The 18,463-nt window shown below is 33.7% G+C and overlaps 1 pseudogene; it reads left to right on the plus strand.

Moving 5' to 3' along the window:
* Positions 1 to 5,824: 5,824 nt before the first annotated feature.
* The window catches only part of LOC143640245 (zinc finger protein 280D-like), a 54,415-nt pseudogene continuing 41,776 nt past the window's right edge, over positions 5,825 to 18,463 (plus strand).

The raw sequence follows: 18,463 nt of genomic DNA on the forward strand, positions 1-18,463 counted from the left end.
TGCCTCGCCTCCTGGATCCCAAGTTCAGAGAGTTCCATCACCAAGGAAGTGAGGTGAGGTCACTTCCTTCAGGGAAGTGAATGAGGTCACTGCCTTGGCAACCACTTTGTCCTAACAGTTGTTTCCAAGGGTCCCATGAGATGGAGGCTGCCCCACCTTCCTGTGACATTTTCACAAGACATAAAGGTCTATATACCCTAGGAGCCCGGGATCAGCAATCCACACAGACCTGATTGTGTCCATCTTCCCTGTATTGAGAAGAAAGAGGCTGATTCAGCCTCATCCCTTCATCCTGACTGGGTTGTTGACCATGGAAGATGACTTTAGACCTCACAGGTTCTACCTAGCTGCCTACATTTGCTCCAGGGATCATTTCTGCATCTACCTTTGAGCTTCTCAGCAGCTGGAGGATTCCCTACATACCTGCATGCCAAGATCAACTCAGGACCTGCTGTTATGTGAAAATAGATTGAGGGAACAGAGTATGGTTAAGGGAAATATCATGTTCGATTTGGGTTAGGAGTCATTCTGCTGGATGAATACCGGTATTGGGCAACTGGGATATTTATAGGAATGTAAGGGGAAATGAATTTCTATAAAATTTATGTTGTTCTGTATACATAAAAATACAGATAACAAATTCTTTTTTGTGTGTGTTAGGATATTTAACCCAGAACATTGTACTTGTTTGGCAAACACTGCCACTGAACTCTATCTTCAGCCCCCCACAGATAATAAATTCTTGGTTCAAATAAAGCAGTTTAATTGTGATTTTTATGATAATGATTTTTTTTGTAACAGAATTTTTTAAGTCCAATGAATGACAGACATTCAGTCATAAATTTCTGAAGACTGTGGCTGAGACTTATTCATGTATTTCCCTTTAGAATTTAGCATAACACCTTGTTTACAGAAGACCATGAGTGTGTGTGTGTGTGTGTGTGTGTGTGTGTGTGTGTGCATGCGTGTGTGTGTGTGTGTTTAATTTATATATGATAGCAGAATGCATTACAATTCTTATTACATATATAGAACACAATTTTTCCTATCTCTGGTTGTATATATAGTAATTCACACCAATTCGTGTCTTTATACCTGTACTTTGGATAATAATGTTCATCACATTCAACCATAGTTAATTGCCCCATGCCCCCTCCCTTCCCCTCCAACCCTTCTGCCCTATCTAGAGTTCATCTATTCCTCCCATACTCCCTCTCCCTATCCCACTATGAATCAGCCTCCTTATATCAAAGAAAATATTAGGCATTTGGCTTTTTGGGATTGGCTAACTTCACTTATCATTGTCTTCTCTAACTTCATGCATTTACCTACAAATGCTATGATTTTATTCTCTTTTATTGCTGAGTAATATTCCATTGTGTATATGTGCCACATTTTTTTAATTCATTCATCTATTGAAGGGCATCTAGGTTGGTTCCACAGTTCAGCTATTGTGAATAAACATTGATGTGGCTGTGTCCCTGTAGTATGCTATTTTTAAGTTGTTTGGATATAGACCAAGGAGAGGGATAGCTGGGTCAAATGGTGGTTCCATTCCCAATTTTCCAAGAAATCTCCATACTGCTTTCCATATTGGCTGCACCAATTTGCAGTCCCACCAGCAATGTATGAGTGTACCTTTTCCCCCTGCATCCTTGCCAACACTTATTGTTGTTTTTATGCATAATAAGTGCCATTCTGACTGGAGTGAGATGAAATCTTAGAGTGGTTTTGATTTGCATTTCTCTAATTGCTAGTGATGATGAACATTTTTTCATGTATTTGTTGATTGATCGTACATCATCTTCTGAGAAGTGTCCCTTCAGGACCTTGGCCCATTTATAGATTGGTTTATTTGTATTTTTGGTGTTTAGTTTTTTGAGTTCTTTATATAACAGAGATTAGTGCTCTATCTTATGTGTAAAGGTTAAAGATTTGCTTCTAAGATGTAGGCTCTCCATTCACCTCACAGATTGTTTCTTTTGCTGAGAAGAAACTTTTTAGTTTGATTCCATCCCATTTATTGATTCTTGATTTTAATTCTTATGTCATAGGAGACTTATTAAGGAAGTTGAGGCCTAATCCCACATGATGGAGATTAGAGTCTACTTTTTCTTCTGTTAGATATAGGGTCTCTGGTTGTATTCCTAAATCCTTGATCGATTTTGAGTTGAGTTTTGTGCATGGTGAGAGATAGGGGTTTAATTTCATTTTGTTGCATATGGATTTCCAGTTTTCCCAGCACCATTTGTTGAAAAGACTATCTTTTCTCCAATGATGTTCTTGGCACCTTTGTCTAATATAAGGTAATTGTAGTTTTGGAGGTTAGTCTTTGTGTCTTCTATTCTGTACCATTGTAATACCAGTCTGTTTTGTTGGCAATACTATGCTGTTTTTGTTACTATTACTCTGTAGTATAATTTAAGGTCTGGTACAGTGGTGCCACCTGCTTCTCTCTTCCTGCTAAGGATTGCTTTAGCTATTCTGGGTCTCTTGTTTTTCCAGATGAATTTCATGATTGCTTTTTCTATTTCTATGAGGAATGCCATTGAGATTTTGATCAGAATCGCATTAAATCTGTTTAGTGCTTTTGGAAGTATGGTCATTTTGATAATATTAATTCTGCCTATCCAAGAGCAAGGTAGATCTTTCCATCTTCTAAGATCTTCTTTGAATTCTTTCTTTAGAGTTCTGTAATTTTCATTATATAGTTCTTTCATCATTTTCATTAAGTTGATTCCCAAGTATTTTATTTATGTATTTATTCATTTAGTTTTGAGGCTATCGAGAAGGGGGTAGTTGTCCTCATTTCCCTTTCTGAGGATTTCTCACTGATATACAGAAATGCCTTTGATTTATGGGTGTTGATTTTATACCTTTCTATTTTGCTGAATTCATTTACTAGTTCTAGGAGTTTTCTGGTGGAAAACTAGAAAACTAGTTAGAGTGTTCCAGGTATAGAATCATATCATCAGCAATTTCTATTTCCTGAAATAAATTGGAGACTATTGGTATTAGTTCTTCTTTAAAGGTCTTGTAGAACTCGGCTGTGAATCCATCCAGTCCTGGGCTTTTCTCGGTTGGTAGATTTTGATGGTGTCTGCTATTTTGTCACTTGAAATTGATCTGTTTAAATTGTGTATATCATCCTACTTAAATTTGGGCAAATTATATGACTCTAGAAATTTGTCGATGCCTTCAATATTTTCTATTTTATTGGAGTATACGTTTTCAAAATAATTTCTAATTATCTTCTGTATTTCCGTAGTGTCTATTGTGATATTTCCTTTTTCATCATGTATGTTAGTGATTTGAGTTTTCTCTCTCCTTCTCTTTATTAGCATGGCTAAGGGTCTGTCAATTTTATTTATTTTTTCAAAGAACAACCTTTTTGTTCTGTCAGTTTTTTCAATTGTTTCTTTTGTTTCAATGTCATTGATTTCAGCTCTGATTCTAATTATTTCCTGTTGTCTGCTGCTTTTGTTGTTGATTTTTTGTTCTTTTTCTAGGGTTTTGATATGTAGTGGTAAGTAATTTATTTGTTGACTTTTTCTTCTTTTAAGGAATGAACTCCATGAAGTGAACTTTCCTCTTAGAACTGCTTTCATAGTGTCCCAGAAATTTTGATATATTCTATCTGGGTACCACTAAAAACTTTTTAACCTCTTCCTTGATGTTCTGTAACCCATTGATCATTCAGTAGCATATTATTTAGTCTCCAGGTGTTAGAGTGTATTTTATTTCTTATTTTATCATTGATTTCTAATTTTATTCCATTATGATCTGATAGAATGCAGGGTAGTATCTCTACTTTTTTATATTTGATAAGAGTTGCTTTGTGGCATAGTGTATGATCTATTTTAGAGAAGAATCCATGTGCTGCTGAGAAGGAATTATATTCTCTCATTGAAGGTTGGAATATTCTTAACTCAGTTAAGTCTAAGTTTTTGATTATATTATTGAGTTCTATAGTTTCTTTGTTCGGCTTTTGTTTGAAGATCTATCTAGTGATTAAAGAGGTGTGTTAAGGTCACCCAAAATTATTGTGTTGTGGTCTATTTGACTCTTGAACTTGAGAAAAGTTTGTTTGATGAACATAGCCACTCCATTGTTCGGGGCATATATATTTATAATTGTTAAGTCTTGTTGGTGTATGGTTCCCTTGAGCAGAATGTAGTGTCCTTCTTTATCCTTTTTGATTGACTTTAGTTTGAAGTCTACTTTATTTGAAATGATGATAGAAACCCCTGCTTGCTCCTGCAGTCCATGTGAGTGGTATGCTTTTTCCTAACCCATAACCTCAGTCTGTGAATGTCTTTTTCTATGAGTCTCTTGGAGGCAGCATATTGTTGGGTCTTTTTTTTTTTTTTTTTTTTTTTGGTCCAATCTGCTAGTCTATTTCTTTTGATTGGTGAGTTTAGGCCATTAACATTGTTATTGAGACCTGATTTGTATTCCCAGCCATTTTTGTTTATTTCTGATATTTAACATGACTTGGTTTCTCTTTGATGAGATTTTCCAATAGTGTAATCCCTCCCTCTGCTGATTTTCATCATTATTTTTCATTTCCCCTTCTTTGACTATTTTGCTGAAGATGCTCTGTAGTGTAGGCTTTCTAGTTGTAAATTATTTTAACTTTTTTTTTTTATCATGGAAGGTTTTTATTTCATCATTAAATCTAAAGCTTAGTTTTGCTGATATAAGATTCTTGGTTGGCATCCATTTTCTTTCAGAGCTTGGTATTTGTTGTTCCACAATCTCCTGGCTTGGAAGGTGTGGGTTGAAAAATCTGCTGAGATAATGAATTGGTATCTCCCTATATGTGATCTGATTCCTCTCTCTTGTGGCTTTTAAGATTCTATCCTTATTCTTTTTGTATGTTAGGCATTTTCACTATAATGTGCCTTGGTGTACATCTGTTGTAATTTTGTACATTTGGTGTCCTGTAAGCCTCTTGTATTTGGTTTTCCAATTTGTTCTTCATGCTTGGGAAATTTTCTCATATTATCTCATTCAAGAGATTGTGCATTCCTTTCACTTGAAACTCTATGCCTTTCTCTATCTCAATAACTCTTAGATTTGTTCTTTTGATGCTGTCCCATAATTCTTGGATGTTCTGTTCATGGTTTCTAACTTTCTTCACTGTGTGGTCAACTTTATTTTCCAGATTGTATACTTTGTCTTCATTATCTGACATTCTTTCTTCCAAGTGATCTAGTCTGTTGGTTTTGCTTTCTATTGAGTTTTTTATTTGATTTAAGCTATCCTTCATTTAAAGGATTTCTGACTGTTTTTTTTTTTCAGAGTCTTTATCTCTATTTTGAAGTAATCTTTTGCTACCTGTATTTGCTCTCCTATTTCTTTGTTGGAGTGATCAATTTGTGCTTGTATTTGCTCATTTAGGTCATTCTTTAATTCACAAATCATTTTGATTATGAACCTTCTGAACTCCTTCTCTGACATTTCATCAACTTCGGTGTTCATACTTTCTGTTATTATAGTGTCCTGTCTTGTTTGGGGCACTTTCCTCTCTTGTTTTTTCATGTTGTCTATGTGTCTTTCTTTCTTGCAGTGTGGATCTGAGACATTACAGTTTCTTCCCTATATTCTTGTGGTATCTGTGCAGATTGTCTGTACCTCACCTTGATGTTGGGCTTTCAGACCCTCAATGGATGCTACTGCATTCTGGATCTGGGCCCTGCAGAAGCTGGTGTGGGTGGATCTGGGCCACTGGGCTTGACCTCCTGTGGTAGTCTGCTGGTAGGAAGAGGTGGTCTTGTGCCAAAGGCTAGGCTCTGGAGGTGTCTGCCCCACTGGGGGAGGGATGAACCCGATCTACTCAGAGCATAAACCCAGGGTGCTGGAGTGGCAGTCTGGGCTGGATCTGGGCTCCTCAGTAGTCGAATGGTCAGACGGGGTGGTCCTGCACCAGAGGCTAGGCTATGGCGAGTGTCTGCCCCGCTGGGAAAGGGCTGTGCACCTGGGCCCTGCGCGCCTGGGCCCTGTGCGGCAGAGGCCAGTCTGGGTGGATCCCAGTAGCTATATTTTGAATGTATCAGTCTATGATGAAATGTATCCAACCAAGTTTTTGTTCCTTTTCAGTTGCTAAAAAAATAGAATAATAAACTAGAATTTATTTTAACTTTTGTTTTCTTACAGAAATTATTACATTTCTGAAACGTGAAAAGTAGGTAATAAAGATGAATGCAATTGGCATTTGAAAAGTCAGATTTACTAAAACAGTACATCATGAGGTGATTGATTACTAGTTTTTATGAAAGAATATTGTTTAAAAATTGTTTTTATTTAGTAATTCATTGTATTTATTCAATTATTAAGTGCTTACTTCAACCACCATTTTATTTATTTAATTGGGTTTATTTAGGGATGAATCAGTTATATGAGTTATGTATATATCAAACATATCCAACTTAAAAATTGAGCTTTTTATAGGAAAAAAGAGTTTATTGCAGTTTAATTACCCCATCCTAATGATAATATATCTTTATTTTACAGGAGGGAAAACAGATATAATTTGCTGTCTTGTTTGGAGGCACATGGTGAGTTTTAAGATCAAAATTCTCCCCAATAATTTCTTAATTCCAAGTCCCATGTTTTAATATTTAGTCTTCCTTAAAGTGATTCATAAAATTGACTGATCTCATGTATCAGTACTTAGGTGACAATTTACAGAAAATTAGCTCTGCAACTTGATGGGCGAAAACCCTTTTCAACCAAAAGGTAAGTGTTGTGGCCACAACAGATGACAGTATGTATGGTTTTTGTTTAACTGCTTCAAGAGAAGGTGGAGGACTTTTTCTTAAAAACTTAAAATTGTTGGAGTAGCAAATGTTCATATAAAAAAGTAAAGTAGAAGTGAACTTTATTCTTTTTGTTAAAAGAGATAAATATCAATTTAGTATATTCATGTGTTTCTTCTATGCATAGACAAAAAATATTTCTAGAAAACATTTAAAAAGTGCTATGTGACCTTAACCTTTCTCTCTGCAGTGTATTCTGGATATTTTAACAATGGCAGAGTCCTGTGAGAAAGAACAAGAAAGATCTTTGCATACTCTTATCAGTTCTCTAGGGCTGCCACAACAAAGTACCACAGACTAGGTGGTTTATAGGATGGAAGTTTGTTTTCTCATAATTTTTGAGGCTAAAAAGCCAAGATTAACTTGTTGGTAGGGTTGGTTTCTTCAGAGGGCCACAAGGGGAGGGCCTGGCTTCTCTCTTGGGCTTGTAGATAGCCATGTTCTCTTTAGGTTTTCACATGGTCCTCTCTGTGTGCATATGCCTGCATCCCAATTTTCACTTCTGTTAAAAGACAACAGTTATATGGATTTTATTGCCACCCATGTGACCTTTTTAAAAAATATTATTTATTCATTTATTTATTTACTTATTTATATGTGGTGCTCAGGCTCAAACCTAGTGCCTCATGCATGCAAGGCATGTGCTCTACCACTGAGCTATCACCCAGCCCCTAGTGACCTTATTTCTAAAGGTCTATCTATAAATATAGCCAAAGTCTGAGGTAGTGAGGGTTAGGAATTTAGCATATGGCTTTTGAGATAACACAATTTAACTCATTACATATATCAGCTGGAAATAAATAGTACTTTTATTATCAGTTCACAGTGGATCTTTCCTAATTTTTCAAAATTAGGTACTATCTTACTTCACCTTATCTATACGTTACCTCATGCTGTGGGTATGTTGATTATCTAATGTTCTGGGGGAAATGTATTCTCAGTGAATTAAATTTGACTGTGGCTATGTAAAATTAAGACATGAAGAAAGAGAGTAGTTTGAGATCATGTGTTTTAACATTTGAATTGAATGATATTGACTGTCAATGTAGTTCAAAATTCAAAGGAAAATAAAAATGTAATGGTTTATTGAGGAATTTATAATTGAACCAAGGATTAGTGCAAGCAGGCAATTAATTGTTTGAGTTTCTAGTTGAAAATGGATGTTTTACATGGTGTTTTCCATTTTCTTGAATGTATATAAAACTTAGGTAGATATCATAAATAGCTTCAAGTAATTTCTTCAGTCATACAATTACAAGGCAGTGAAGATTTAAACCATTCAATTTGATTTCAAGTCCATGTCCTTTTTATGTTGTAGACTGGAATGATATAGACTATTAAGGTAAGGTACTCTGTGCAGAAGTGATATAGATTTTTAGTATTTTTAATGACCTGAGTTGAAAAACTTAAAGAACTCTTATCTAACTATTAAAATAGTACAATTATAAAAGAAAGGGGTCAGTTTGTGATGTCGATGACATTTGAAAAAATAGGAAGGCCTTTGATAGGTAGATTACTAAACATTTAAATATTAGACCAGGGAATGGTTTGTGACATACTTTTCTATATATTTATAAAAAAATGGCATCTAATTTGTTAAAATATTTGCTTTGCATGCCGTCTCCAGAGCATAATTTCAGTTGGTATCTTTCAGTTTTATGGTAGAATATTGCTTGAATTTTGAGTTAAAAGTAGAAATGATATTATTTTGGTATAATAAAAAATTACCTTTTAAAAATGATGTATGAAAGATAATGCCAGAACCCTGGAAATTTTTATTTCTTTTGTGGATAGGAGGTTTTCCTAAAATCCTGATGCTACTGGTGTTCTACCTATATCTATGTGCTTCTTAGGAGCTCAGTATACTTGGTCATAATTTCTGAGAAGTAGTATTTACTGTATGTATTGTTTTGATCGGTTTCTTCAGGTGAGAAAATGTAATATAACCTGGCTGGTATAAGCCTCCCTCATTTCCTGTATTTTAATTTAGCACCTATCTCTTCTTTGCTCTGTGCCTAATGTTCCTGAATTTGGTAGTAATTCTAGTTTGTTTCCTACCTGTTATTTCTTAGTCTTAGTCTACCTGTGGTTAATATCTCTTTAGAAAGATAATGATTAGATAGAATATGTTTATCTAGGTGTACTACTGCAGCTCACTTTGGATTTTATTATCTCTAAGTTTTCTATCTATGGTAAATAACTAATATCTTTCATTTTCTGTCTTCCTATCTACCTTTTAATCTATCTTAATTGTACTAGTTTTTATCCTAGTGAGATCTGAATTTCTTACTGTTATTACAGGGTACTGACTACGAATATCAATTCAGAAATTGCTATTAGAATTTTTAAAGTAGATCTTCAATATCAGGTATTACAAAAATGTTTTTACTGCCAGGCATGGTGGTGCAAGCCTGTAATCCCAGCAATCTCAGCAGCTTGGGAGGCAGAGACAGGAGGATCACAAGTTTAAAGCCAATCTCAGCAAAATCGAGGTGTTAAGCAACTCAGTGAGACCCTGTCTCTAAATAAAATATAAAATAGGGTTGGGATATGGCTCAGTGGTCTAGTGTCCACTAGTTCAATCCCTGGTACTCACCCTGCAAAATGTTTTTACTTTTCTTTTTGAAAATAAGGTTACTTCTCTCCTTTTGAAAATTAGATAATTTAAAAATGGCAGAACTCTTTATGGAATGTGAAGAAGAACTGGAACCATGGCAGAAGAAAGTAAAAGAAGTTGAGGATGATGATGATGATGAGCCCATCTTTGTTGGAGAGATATCGAGTTCAAAACCAGCAATTTCCAGTAAGCATTTACTTTTACTAAAGCCAAATTTTATAAGATATTATTTTTAAAGAAAAACTTGTGAATGTCTTATGGGACTCAGTTTATTTATTCTACTGTAAGGAGTTAGGGATGAGAGATGAGGGGGAGGCCAGTAAGAACTTGAGAATCAAAATGGGGATGTGATTGGAGACTAGAAGGAAGCCAAAGGTTAAATATCAGATGTGTGAGAAAGAAGTAGGCTTAGATTGGCTTGTTGCATTGGAGGTCTTCTGAGATTGGAAAAATTTTCTAGTGAAACTGTTTATCCGAGTGAACTGTTTATCTGTTTATTTCTGTCTTTTCTCATTTAGCAGTTACATAAGGAAAGATTTGGAATGCTTAGATTAAAATTTTGGAATATACTAAGTGTATATTAGTATCAGATGGAAGTTCTCACATCTAGGCCTCATTGCATTGTCATTCATACATGGCTAAAACTGTATGTAGGCAGTGAATGATTCAGAGTCTCTGGCTTCAGTCCTAGATGGGTTGTAGATTCCAGTTATATTCATTTCCTTGATGAAACTACTAAGATCTATTAACACCAGTTTAAGTATAAAACATTAATGTCATTAATTTTTAAACTCTACCCATTAATATTTGTCTTTTAAAATATTTTGCATGATGAAATAGTATACATAAAGTACTTCTGTGTCTGAAGTTTGGTGCTTGTGTGATTGAATTATGAGCTACACTGTTTTTTAAAAATAGAACATTTTATCTAAATAGACATTTCCCAAATTTATTCTTGAACTAAATATTTAATTATAGCTTTATAATGTAAGTGATCCCTATGTAGGGCATATAGGTTTTTTTTTCTCGTCTCATTAAACCTGAAAAAGGTGACCATTATGAGCCTCCCCTGTTTTCTCCCATAAGGCGGAGACTATGTGTAAGACATCTGTTTAATCCATCATACTGGAATGTTTTTTCCCTAGATATTACTAATCCCAAATTATATATAATCTTTTTGTTAAAAGACTGTAGATTCTTACAGAAGAATTAGCTCTTTTCTAAGCCTAAAAGTTCAAGCAGTGTGCCAAGTCCTTTTCAGAGCCCTTCATTGAAAGTTTCATGAAATCGGTAGATGGCACCAGATGGTCTAAGGGGTAGGGATCCAGGTGAGTTTCCAGGTCATGACCTTTTGGATTTTGAAACCAACAGTTATTTTTCTGCTTCATTTTAATTACCTTGCAATATTGGTCATGCCTTACCTAAACTATAAATGGAATTGGGGTATGGAAATTTGAAAGTTTGAGTTTGTTTTACTTATATCTTAGGAAATTCTCATTCCTTAAGCCCAGAATCAAAAGAGTTATCTTTTTCTTATTGTCTTATATTCTTTTTAGTCTAAATTTTCTTTCCTTATTTATGGAATGGTATATGAAACCCTTACCTGGTAATTTAATGGCTACAGGCATAGAGTTTTACTGGATAACACATGGATAGAAGAAGGCTGTTTTTTTGGTTTTTGGTTGTCTTCCCTGTGTACCAGGAAATTTCTTTGACATTTCACTCTATTCCCTGGGTATCCAGTTTTACACATAATAGATGGTATTGTGCTCCTACGTTTCTGTTGTTCTTGCTGGTCCCTTACAATATCTTTACACAAGTTCTCCATTTCAAGTGATTTGGAGATAGACCATCCTATACTTAGGAATAGTATTCCAAAAATGCAGAAAGGGAATCATTACACCAAACATAGATAATCAGACCCATTCTGTGTATAGATATACAAACCTGGGCTCAAATTTTTCCTACAATGTGCCTAATCAAGTTTGAGTGGTTTCTACCCTATCCTCAAGCAGCTGTTGATGGTTTTACTGGTAAAGAATAACTTTTGGTAGAGGAAACTATAGGTCCTTTGCACGAGATTGCAGTCCTTTGTTCAGGGACTGTAATCTTGTACTTATACAACTAAGTATATTGTATCTTTCACACTTCAGAAATTCTCCGCATCTGATCTTTTCTTTCCTTTTGACCAGGACTACATTTTTCAGGTAATCCCTAAGAACTAATAAATAATTCTTTATAAGAAATATAGTAATGGATTTAATTTGAAAAATATATGCCCATTTGTGTACATTGGATGACTCGAGACTTCCTCATTGTGCTGTTTTTATTGTTTATCTTTATTTTTTTGGCAATTGTAAAGGAATAAAATTCCAAGATTAATTACAACAAAAATTAGAACACCATTTTTACTTGAAACAATGACTGACAAACCATGGTGTATTATTTATTTGTTTTTTTGTATCAACATTATCACACATGTATGTATTTAAAACAACACATGCATTATCTCACAGTCTTATGTAATATTACTGTGGGTCGGATGATGGTTTAGCTGGCTCCTCTGCTTTAGGGTCTCACAAGGCCACTTTCAGTATGTGGTTCCTGAAGTTGCAGTCTTATCTGAAGCTTTGTGGGGGAAGTATCTGCTTCAAGTTCACATGGTTGTTTGTAGCATTCATTTCCTTACAGGTTGTCAAACTGAGTCTCAGTATCTGACTGTTTTTTGGTTCATTCTTTGTCAGATGGGTCTTCCCAGGTTGGCTACTTGCTTTCTCAAAGGTATTAAGGGAGAATCCTTAGCAAAATGTCATTAGAGTCTGAATTAATGTAATTACTAAAAGAAAACCATGTTTATCCTATTACTTTTGCTGTATTCTACTGGTTCGAATCAAGTCAGAGGTCCAATGCAAAGGGAGGGAATCACACAGGATATGATTAACAGGAGGTGGGATGTGGTGGCCACTTTAGTATATATCTGCCAGGCGTGGTTCTTTTATTTTGGGTAGTTGGCAATCACTTCCTCAAAATTGAACACAGTGTACCTGCCATCTCAAGGAAAATGACTCAATTGGAGATAAAATAATTCTCAATTGGAGAATTATTTTAATTAGTTATTGTTGATTAGTGGATTGCCTGCTCTCTGAAATTGTGATAATTAACCAGAGTTTTCTTCTAGAAAAGTGTTTAACAGCATTAACTTTGTTATACTTATGTTAAAAGAACTATTTTAGAAAATGAAATTTTCAATTCTTAAAGTGCATATATTTAGAAAAAATATTTAAATTGAAGTAAAATTTTGCTTAGTTATAGTTCAGTATGGCATTATTGATTTTTTTAAACTACATTTTAAGGCTCAAATATCCATATCTCTCTTTTTGGTACTAAATTCTAGATGTTATTTGTGTTACAGTAATAACTTATTTCAATAACTTCTTAACAGTCCTGTGTCAATTGGAAAGTTAGTAACAAAGCAAAATTCTTAAACTTGATCAGCCCTCAATTTATAAACAAAATACTTCAAATTTTGTTATAAAATAATATGTATTTTGTGAGGAAAGTTTAGAAAAGAGAGAAGAATATATCCGGATCATGTTGTATATGTCAATATGTATTTCACTTCTTACTAAACATTCTACTTGGATCATATCATTGATTATTTCTCAAAATCTTGATGTTAATGACTGCATGATTATCCATCAATTTATTTTACCACTCCTCTATTATTAGATATATAGGTTTTAATGTTTCTGCTATTATAAATAATTTTCCATTACACTTTCATTTCCTTATCATGATGAATCCTTGAATGTAGAATAATTTAATCATGTGAACCTTATTTTAAAGGCTTTGGTAACTACTGCTAACATTTTTATGCAGATAATACCAAAATATAATCTCTACTTTGCCAGTAGTGAATGTTTCATCATTTTTTAAAAAATTTATTTATTTTTTTAGTTTTTAGGTGGATATAATATTTTTATTTTTTATTTTAATGTGGTGTTGGGGATGGAACCTAGCGCCCCATGCATGCCAGGCGAGCACGCTACTGCTTGAGCCACATCCCCAGTCATCATTTTCAAACTTTAACTTAATTCAAACTATCATTAGTCTTTTTAATTAAATTATTTATTTATTCTAATTAGTTATACACAATGGCAGAATGCAGTTGATTTCATATTACACATATAGAGCACAATTTTTCAAGTCACTGATTGTGCACAAAGTATTTTCACACCATTCATGTCTTCATACATATACTTAGGGTAATGATGTCTAACTCATTCCACATCATTCCTACGCCCTTGCTCCCTTTCTTCCCCTCCCTCCCACTGCTTAAGAAAACCATATATCAATAAGACATAACAGTTCTATCATTAGTCTTACAAGAAAAAAATAATTCAAACAGTTCCTATATTTCTCTTACCCATTTTCCCCCAATGTTAACTTTTTATCACAGGCAATTAATATGAACTAAACCTCAGAACTTATTAGAATTTTACCAGTTTTTTCATTAATGTTTCTTTTCTTTCCAGGATCCTATTCATGATCTCACCTTGTAGTTTATTCTTAGTCTTATGTTTTCTGCAGTTATTAATTCTTTTTTTGATCTTGATACTCTTAAGCGTAGCTGCTAATTATATATTTTGCAGTGTTGAAGAATGCCAATACAGTAAACACTATTATTTGCATTTCTTTGACTAGTATGTTGGAAAAAAAGGTATTTTGAATATATTGGCCATTGCATTTTAGTTTGAATTATCTCAGTTTATGTCCTTTGCCCATTTTTTTCCTAAAAGTAGCTGTCTTTTTTTCCAGTTTGATTTTTAAGCATTGTTAATCTTAAAACTTGCTTGCTATATATTACAACATGTAGAGTGGTCTGGCTTACTCTCAACAATGATTGTCTTTTATGAAAATGGCATTGGAGCATAATATTGTGGTGTGTGTTTTGTGTATGTGTCAGTATTTTTAATATACAATGCTATTTGAATATTCCTAAATTTATTGACCACAATTCTCATAATTATTTATAATAAATATATGTGTATATTTTCACATAAATGTATTTATTACTGTATATTTGACCACAGCATAGTTCATCTCATACTTTTTACTTCTCTTTTCTTGAGATCTTCCTGCTAGTTTGAACCACCCTTTCTCCTCATGGAAGGGCTGAAATTTCCTTTGAGGCTCTGGTCTCTAGGAGCAGGGCTGCTGACCCAGATCACTTCTGTAAATAACTTCTATTCTGTTCCCTGTCTGCTTGGCATTCTTACTTATTCAGCCTACTGGCCAGGTTGCTTTTATATTTGCCTTATTAAAGGAGAGGTTGGCCTACCACAGCTTTCTGTGGGATGATAGGAAGAGTGAGGGGACCAGTCTTTTCTGATTTATAACATTCTCCAAGAAACATGGTTCCAAAATTCATATTGTCTGATATGTTTCATATTGTCCTTAATGTTTCTGTTTGTTTGTATTGATATTTTGAAAGCAGGATTTAAAAAATATATATTTTTTAGTTGTACATGGATGCAGTATCTTTATTTTGTTTATTTACTTTTATGTGGTGCTGAGGCTCAAACCCAGTGCCTCACATGTGGGAGGCAAGTGCTTTACCACTGAGCCACACCCCAGACACCAGGATGCAGAATTTTTTAGAGGCACAAGAACTTTTAACTTTTATAACCATGTTAATATTTTTTATACTTGTCTCCTTGTTTAGCCCAAGATTTTGCCCAGTTCTATTATTTGCTTTTTGATGGTGATACAGCATTTTTAGAATCCCTCTCAGAGTGTATCACTGTTATTAATGTAAAATGGATTTACTTTTCTTTTATCTTGAAAATGTTGGACTATAATTTTTCCTTCAAATTAATTGGCTAGTCAGGAATAAACCAGCTCTCTTAGCTTGCTTTCAAAGTTTTAGTAAATTATAATTTTGTCAAATTAGAAATCATCTTTGTGTTTTTAAGCTTATTAATAATTGAGGCATCAAAGGTTATTCTTATAATATTGGCATATAATTAATTTGCATTTATAAATTTTATGAAAAATAATTATAACTATAATAAATAAATGTAATATTCTTTCTCTGAAATATTTTAACAGGATTACATAATGAGCTCATCACAAGTTGTATCTAATAATTCTTCAGAATTACTATTTGACTTGACCCAGGAGACAGGATTATCACATTACCAAGGGGGACCAACACTTTCTATAGCAGGTTGGTATTAGTACTTTTTCCAAAAAGTTATAAAAGAAAAACTTGATGAATTTGCTTATGGAATTAACTTTCTATTTTGAAGCTCAAATCCTCTTGTGAAGTCTTTCATATATTGTAACATGGAGTTGTGCTAATAGTTTTTGAATGCCTTTTTGGGTAACTTTATATAAAATCTTGGCTAAACTTCTTTGAACTCATTCTCACTTGGAGCCAAACTTAACACCTTAAAGTAATTTATATGAATTATAGAGGTCCTCATATGCCCTAAATATTCTATTTTAAAAATTAGTTTCTATGACCAGTTAGGGGAAAAAGTGTTTGTTATTATTGATTTCTTCATTAGGTTAGTGTCACTCTAGTCCAATAAATGGTCTCAATATGATAGTAAAACATGATTTTAAAGTGTTAGTGTAAAGTAACCACATTAAAGAAATGATTTGTACATAGTAAGTACTCAATAAATGCTATTTGAAAAAGTAATGAAATTTACCTATTGAAGAAGATTTTAAGTTCATTGAGGGTATAACAAAATTCTTCATTAATCAAAATACATTTGTATAGTATAAATTTTGTCTTATTGAAAATTTTCTGTAATCAAAGTACTTAATCTTTATGTACTGGCAATTTATATGTGTTTCAAATATTTGATGAAGTAGAGATGTATATGATTTTTTTGGAGTTTTTAGGTTGTTTACTAAACAGATCAGTGTGAAGAATCTACCAAACTCAACTTCTGTCCATTCTTTTTCCATAGTAATAATGCTTAATGTTTTTTTTCTTTTTTGTGTGTGTGGTATAGAGGATTTGAATCTAGGGCATTACATGTGCTAAGCAAGCATTCTACCACTGATCTAGAACTTTATTAAAAATATTTTTACTTGAGACTAGCTGTTGTTGAGTTGCCCTCAAACTTTCAATCCTCTTACCTCAGCCTCATGAGTCATTGTGATTTTAGATGTACACCACTGTTTTTCTTTTCCACAATATTTGATACTCACTTCTCTTGGTGTCACTACATACCTAGTAAACTTCTAGTTAATAAAGTAGGTAAGACCCAAAGAGAAATGGGGATGTATTTGTGCTAAATCTGGTTTTACAAACGCATGGACTTTTATTCATAGAAGATATGAATTCTTGAAACTTCTTAAAAGTAAGGATTATGACACCTATTCTCTAGTCAGGTTTTCTGATATAAAGAATGAAACTTTAGTCTGAGCAGTAAATAAGGTAATTTGAAAGAAGTAAGTTTGAACCTCTAATCTGGAGAATGTTTAGTCAGTTTACCTCTTTCCACTTTTGTTTTCTGATATTATTCAAAGTAGAGGTACTTATTTTTCTTATATTATGTATTCATTCACCATACCTGAATCAGCCATTTGGAGATTTACTTAAATTCTTTTTTAAAAAATATTTTTTTAGTTGTAGGTGGACACACAGTATCTATTTCATTTTTATGTAGTGCTGAGGATTGAACCCAATGCCTCACGCATGCTAGGTGAGCAGTCTACCACTGAGCCACAACCTCAGCCCTTTATTTTAATTTTTAATATAGTTTATTCCAGGCTTTTTTTAATTTTAAAATTTGTTTTAATTAGCTATACATGACAGAAGAATGCATTTATGCACTTTGATATACATAGTGGGATATAATTTCTCATTTTTCTTAGTGTACATATTGTAGAAACATATATCTCATGCAATCACATATACATAAAGTAATAATGTCTGTTTCATTCTATGATTCTTCCTATCCCCACATCACCTTCCCTCCTCTCCCCTCCCTTCACTTCCCTCTACCTAATTTAAGGTAATGCTATTCTTCTCTAGTGCCTCCCATCTTATTGTGAATTAGCATCCAGGTATTGGAGAAAGCATTTGGCCTTTGATTTTTCAGGGTTGGCTTATTTCTCTTAGCATGATATTCTCCAACTCCATCCATTTACTGGCAAATGCCATAATTTCATTCTTCTTTAAAGCTGAGTAATAATCCATTATATATATATATATATATATCACATTTTCTTTACCCATTCATCTATTGAAGAACACCTAGATTAGTTCCATACTTTAGCTATTGTGAATTGAGCTTCTATAAACATTGAATGGCTGCATTACTCCAATATGCAGATTTTAAGTCCTTTGGGTATAAACTGAGGAGTGGGATAACTGGGTCAAATGGTGGTTCCCTTCCAAGTTTTCTGAAGAATCTCCATACTGCTTTCCATCGTGGTTGTACCAATTTTCAGTCCCACCAACAATATTTGTGTATACCTTTTTCCCCACATCCTCGTCAACATTTATTGTTGCCGTATTCTTGATGATTGCCATTCTATTCAGGGCTTTTCTGATGGCCAAATAAGATAAGTAAATTTAAAAATGCATTTATAAGGTTTAAATGACATGACAGCAGTTATGTATGATAAATATTAATAATTATATGTACTATGATGTTCAGTAACACACGGTAGAAATTATGAGGGTTCAGAGAAGACTGAATTTGAGTTTGATCTTGAGTGAGTATAGGATTTATACTGGCAGAGATAGAATTTCTTAAAAGTAGGGAATAGCACAGCCTAATAGAATGGAGATAAGTTAAAGAATCAGAAGTTCAATCAAATGCAAGTGACTTTTTTTAACATTGAGATTTCTTCTGTTAAATTCCTCCATTAAAGCAATCTATTTCTACTATTTAGCCTGTTGTAAAATCAACTGATTCATTTGAAATGCTAGCACTTAGTGGTTTTTCAGGTAACCTAAACCTCTCACAAGAATGCTAAAGGGATCTCATGGAATCTG

This window comes from Callospermophilus lateralis, unplaced genomic scaffold (assembly GCF_048772815.1).
Source record: "Callospermophilus lateralis isolate mCalLat2 unplaced genomic scaffold, mCalLat2.hap1 Scaffold_144, whole genome shotgun sequence".
Classification (NCBI taxonomy): domain Eukaryota; kingdom Metazoa; phylum Chordata; class Mammalia; order Rodentia; family Sciuridae; genus Callospermophilus; species Callospermophilus lateralis.